The 5,116-nt window shown below is 63.9% G+C and overlaps 1 non-coding gene across 1 annotated transcript in view; it reads left to right on the plus strand.

Annotated features, from left to right (window-relative positions):
- Nucleotides 1–4,966: 4,966 nt before the first annotated feature.
- Nucleotides 4,967–5,116, plus strand: part of LOC147036290 (18S ribosomal RNA) — a 1,905-nt gene continuing 1,755 nt past the window's right edge. The window contains exon 1 of the ribosomal RNA XR_015065230.1: nucleotides 4,967–5,116. This exon is cut by the window's right edge and continues 1,755 nt beyond it. This is a non-coding gene — a ribosomal RNA (18S ribosomal RNA).

Here is a 5,116-nt window from a genome sequence, read left to right on the forward strand (position 1 = left end):
AGTGTCAACTTTCGAAAAAACGGCTAAGTGTCAACTTTCGAAAAAACGGCTAAGTGTCAACTTTCGAAAAAACGACTAAGTGTCGCCTCTCTGAAAAAAACGGCAAAGTGTCAACTTTCGAAAAAACGACTAAGTGTCAACTTTCGAAAAAACGACTAAGTGTCACCTCTCTGAAAAAATGGCAAAGTGTCAACTGCGAATGTGGTGCTCCTTAAACACAGGCCGAAGAGGAGCGTCAGGGCCGGCTCCTTAAACACGGACCGAGTGTCGCCCTTAACACAGACCAAGCGGAGGACGGCCGCCTCCCTAAATACAGGCCGAACCGGAGCGCGAGGGCCGCTCCTTAAACACGGACCGAGTGTCGCCCTTAACACAGACCAAGGGGAGGACGGCCGCCTCCTTAAACACAGGCCGGAGAGGAGCGTCAGGGCCAGGCTCCTCAAACATGGACAGAGTTTCGCCCTTAACACAGACCAAGGGGAGGACGGCCGCCTCCTTAAACACAGGCCGGAGAGGAGCGTCAGGGCCAGGCTCCTCAAACATGGACCGAGTGTCGCCCTTAACACAGACCAAGGGGAGGACGGCCGCCTCCTTAAACACAGGCCGGAGAGGAGCGTCAGGGCCAGGCTCCTCAAACATGGACAGAGTGTCGCCCTTAACACAGACCAAGGGGAGGACGGCCGCCTCCTTAAACACAGGCCGGAGAGGAGCGTCAGGGCCAGGCTCCTCAAACATGGACCGAGTGTCGCCCTTAACACAGACCAAGGGGAGGACGGCCGCCTCCTTAAACACAGGCCGGAGAGGAGCGTCAGGGCCAGGCTCCTCAAACATGGACCGAGTGTCGCCCTTAACACGGACCAAGGGGAGGACGGCCGCCTCCTTAAACACAGGCCGGAGAGGAGCGTCAGGGCCAGGCTCCTCAAACATGGACCGAGTGTCGCCCTTAACACGGACCAAGGGGAGGACGGCCGCCTCCTTAAACACAGGCCGGAGAGGAGCGTCAGGGCCAGGCTCCTCAAACATGGACCGAGTGTCGCCCTTAACACAGACCAAGGGGAGGACGGCCGCCTCCTTAAACACAGGCCGGAGAGGAGCGTCAGGGCCAGGCTCCTCAAACATGGACCGAGTGTCGCCCTTAACACAGACCAAGCGGAGGACGGCCGCCTCCCTAAATACAGGCCGAACCGGAGCGCGAGTGTCGCTCCTTAAACACGGACCGAGTGGAGGACGGCCGCCTCCTTAAACACAGGCCGAACAAAATGACACAAAGTGTCAACTGCGAATGTTGTCCATCCAAGGAAGGAGCGTGATGCCCGGCCGGCTCCTTAAACACAGGCCGAGAGTCGCCCCGGACGGTCCGCCTCGCGGCGCCCGTCTGCTCGGATAAAATGACACAAAGTGTCAACTACGAATGTTGTCCATCCAAGGAAGGAGCGTGATGCCCGGCCGGCTCCTTAAACACAGGCCGAGAGTCGCCCCGGACGGTCCGCCTCGCGGCGCCCGTCTGCTCGGATAAAATGACACAAAGTGTCAACTGCGAATGTTGTCCATCCAAGGAAGGAGCGTGATGCCCGGCCGGCTCCTTAAACACAGGCCGAGAGTCGCCCCGGACGGTCCGCCTCGCGGCGCCCGCCCGCTCGGATAAAATGACACAAAGTGTCAACTACGAATGTTGTCCATCCAAGGAAGGAGCGTGATGCCCGGCCGGCTCCTTAAACACAGGCCGAGAGTCGCCCCGGACGGTCCGCCTCGCGGCGCCCGTCTGCTCGGATAAAATGACACAAAGTGTCAACTACGAATGTTGTCCATCCAAGGAAGGAGCGTGATGCCCGGCCGGCTCCTTAAACACAGGCCGAGAGTCGCCCCGGACGGTCCGCCTCGCGGCGCCCGTCTGCTCGGATAAAATGACACAAAGTGTCAACTGCGAATGTTGTCCATCCAAGGAAGGAGCGTGATGCCCGGCCGGCTCCTTAAACACAGGCCGAGAGTCGCCCCGGACGGTCCGCCTCGCGGCGCCCGCCCGCTCGGATAAAATGACACAAAGTGTCAACTACGAATGTTGTCCATCCAAGGAAGGAGCGTGATGCCCGGCCGGCTCCTTAAACACAGGCCGAGAGTCGCCCCGGACGGTCGCCTCGCGGCGCCCGTCTGCTCGGATAAAATGACACAAAGTGTCAACTACGAATGTTGTCCATCCAAGGAGGGAGCGTGATGCCCGGCCGGCTCCGAAAACACAGGCCGAGAGTCGCCCCGGACGGTCCGCCTCGCGGCGCCCGTCTGCTCGGATAAAATGACACAAAGTGTCAACTGCGAATGTTGTCCATCCAAGGAAGGAGCGTGATGCCCGGCCGGCTCCTTAAACACAGGCCGAGAGTCGCCCCGGACGGTCCGCCTCGCGGCGCCCGCCCGCTCGGATAAAATGACACAAAGTGTCAACTACGAATGTTGTCCATCCAAGGAAGGAGCGTGATGCCCGGCCGGCTCCTTAAACACAGGCCGAGAGTCGCCCCGGACGGTCGCCTCGCGGCGCCCGTCTGCTCGGATAAAATGACACAAAGTGTCAACTACGAATGTTGTCCATCCAAGGAGGGAGCGTGATGCCCGGCCGGCTCCGAAAACACAGGCCGAGAGTCGCCCCGGACGGTCCGCCTCGCGGCGCCCGTCTGCTCGGATAAAATGACACAAAGTGTCAACTGCGAATGTTGTCCATCCAAGGAAGGAGCGTGATGCCCGGCCGGCTCCTTAAACACAGGCCGAGAGTCGCCCCGGACGGTCCGCCTCGCGGCGCCCGCCCGCTCGGATAAAATGACACAAAGTGTCAACTACGAATGTTGTCCATCCAAGGAGGGAGCGTGAGGCCCGGCCGGCTCCGAAAACACAGGCCGAGAGTCGCCCCGGACGGTCCGCCTCTCGAGGCGCCCGCCCGCTCGGATAAAATGACACAAAGTGTCAACTACGAATGTTGTCCATCCAAGGAGGGAGCGTGAGGCCCGGCCGGCTCCGAAAACACAGGCCGAGAGTCGCCCCGGACGGTCCGCCTCTCGAGGCGCCCGCCCGCTCGGATAAAATGACACAAAGTGTCAACTACGAATGTTGTCCATCCAAGGAGGGAGCGTGATGCCCGGCCGGCTCCGAAAACACAGGCCGAGATTCGACCCCGGACGGGCCGTCTTCTCCCGGCGCCCGCCCGCGTACGCCCCCCATCCCCGGTCGCCCGTCTGCTCCCGGCGGGCCTCCGAGTACCCCCTCACCCAACTGACCGACTGGCACTCATGACCCGCCTTGGTAGGGCCTCCATCGGCCTCGGCTCGTCCGACGTCGGGTGGACGGTTCCTACCCACTGCGGGTCGCACTCTAGCGCCCCGGCCGCTGCGTGAGCGTGCGCTCCCCGCGCCGCCCCGCAGGCCCCGGCGCGACCGTACTGCGGCGAGACCGAGACGACCCGGTTTGGCATCCATCCCACCTAGCCACGATCCACGGAGGCCGAGCGAGCGGCTGAGTGTCGGGCGCCGCGCGTGCGAGCGTCCGCCGGCCGCGCCGGTCCTTCCGCGAATGTCGTTTCTCAAACCCTCCGGCTTGATAGCGGCGGCACCACGGGAAGCCGTCCACACACACCGTCCGACCTCTATCCGAAAAGCCTTCCCGACCAACCGCGGTCGCGGGGGCGTCTGTCGCTCCGCATCGGGGGGGCGTATGGCTTCCGCGCTACGCGCTGCGGGCTCGGGGGGGCCGCAACGGCTGAGTCTGACTCGGCCGGGGCGCAGCTTCCCTCCCGGCAGTCAGCAATAGTGCCGATCGCGCCTGCCACCAGCCCCCTCCCCGACGGGTTCGTCGGCGCCGGCTGGCCGCCGTCCGCCTTCGTTCCCCGAGGGTTCCCAACCAGCGCCGATCCAACTCCGCATCCTGGCCGCACGCAGTGCGTGCCTCGCGCGGGTAAGTCGCCGGCGCAGCGCCGCAGCTCCCGACCCCCGCGTACGGGAATAGTTGAGGGCCTCAGCGGGCCGCACCGACCGAGTCCGACTCGGGCCGGGGCGCAGATTCCCGCTTGGGTGACCGAACGTTCTCTGCTCGGGCCGGAGGGCCGACGCCCGTCCCCCCCCGTCGTCCCCCACGGACCGCCTCCGAGGCCACTTCGCACGGCTCATCCTCGGCTCCCTACCAATGCTTAATCGATGGGGCCGCCCGGCCGGATTCGCGCCACCCTGTCCACCGCGAGTCTCCCCAGACTAACCCGAGTTACCGCCCAGCTCGCCTAACCTTGCACTCGCTCTGCCAAACGGTCGTGTAGTCGGCGGGCCGTCCTACGGGTCGCCCTCCCTCCCCAAACGCGCGGCGGGATAGCGGCAAGGCGGCGGCGGCGGCCAGCGGCGTCGGGGCGCTCGCACCGGAGAAGAGGCGTCTTACGAGGCCGGGCGCAGCTCCCTCTCGTTTACTTGCTGAGTAGCGGCGCTCGAAGGTTCCGCGGCGAGCGCGGCTCATCCCATTGAATGTCCCTGCACCAGGCTCCATCGAAGGGCCGCCCGGCCGGATTCGCACCCCCCTGTCCACCGCGAAGTCCCCTCGACTAACCCGAGTTACCGCCCAGTTCGCCTAACCTTGCATCGCCCCGCCAAACGAGCGAGTTGTCGGCCGTCCTGCGGGTCGCCACCGGCCCCAAACGTGCGGAGGGATAGCGGCAAGGCGGCGGCGGCGGCCAGCGGCGTCGGGGTCGACCTAGCACCGGAGAAGAGGTGTCTTACGAGGCCGGGCGCAGCTCCTCTCGTTTAGGGGTCCGCGAGGGTCGCATTCGAGGTTCCGCGTCCTCGGCTTCGGCTGCGCCGGGTCCAGCCCGATCCATCTCACCCCGCGGCAGCGTCAGACCACCTAGAGCCCCCGCGAACCGCGGCCGGCGTCCGGAAAACAGTCGCGCGAGCCCCCGCTCCGGCGGGCCGGCGAGCGAGAGGCGCTACCCAGCCACCCTCTCTCCTACCTGGTTGATCCTGCCAGTAGCATATGCTTGTCTCAAAGATTAAGCCATGCAAGTCTAAGTGCACACGGCCCGTACAGCGAAACTGCGAATGGCTCATTAAATCAGTTATGGTTCCTTTGATCGCTCCTCAGTTACTTGGATAACTGT

This window comes from Syngnathus leptorhynchus, unplaced genomic scaffold (assembly GCF_054491065.1).
Source record: "Syngnathus leptorhynchus isolate UIUO unplaced genomic scaffold, UIUO_Slep HiC_scaffold_707, whole genome shotgun sequence".
Classification (NCBI taxonomy): domain Eukaryota; kingdom Metazoa; phylum Chordata; class Actinopteri; order Syngnathiformes; family Syngnathidae; genus Syngnathus; species Syngnathus leptorhynchus.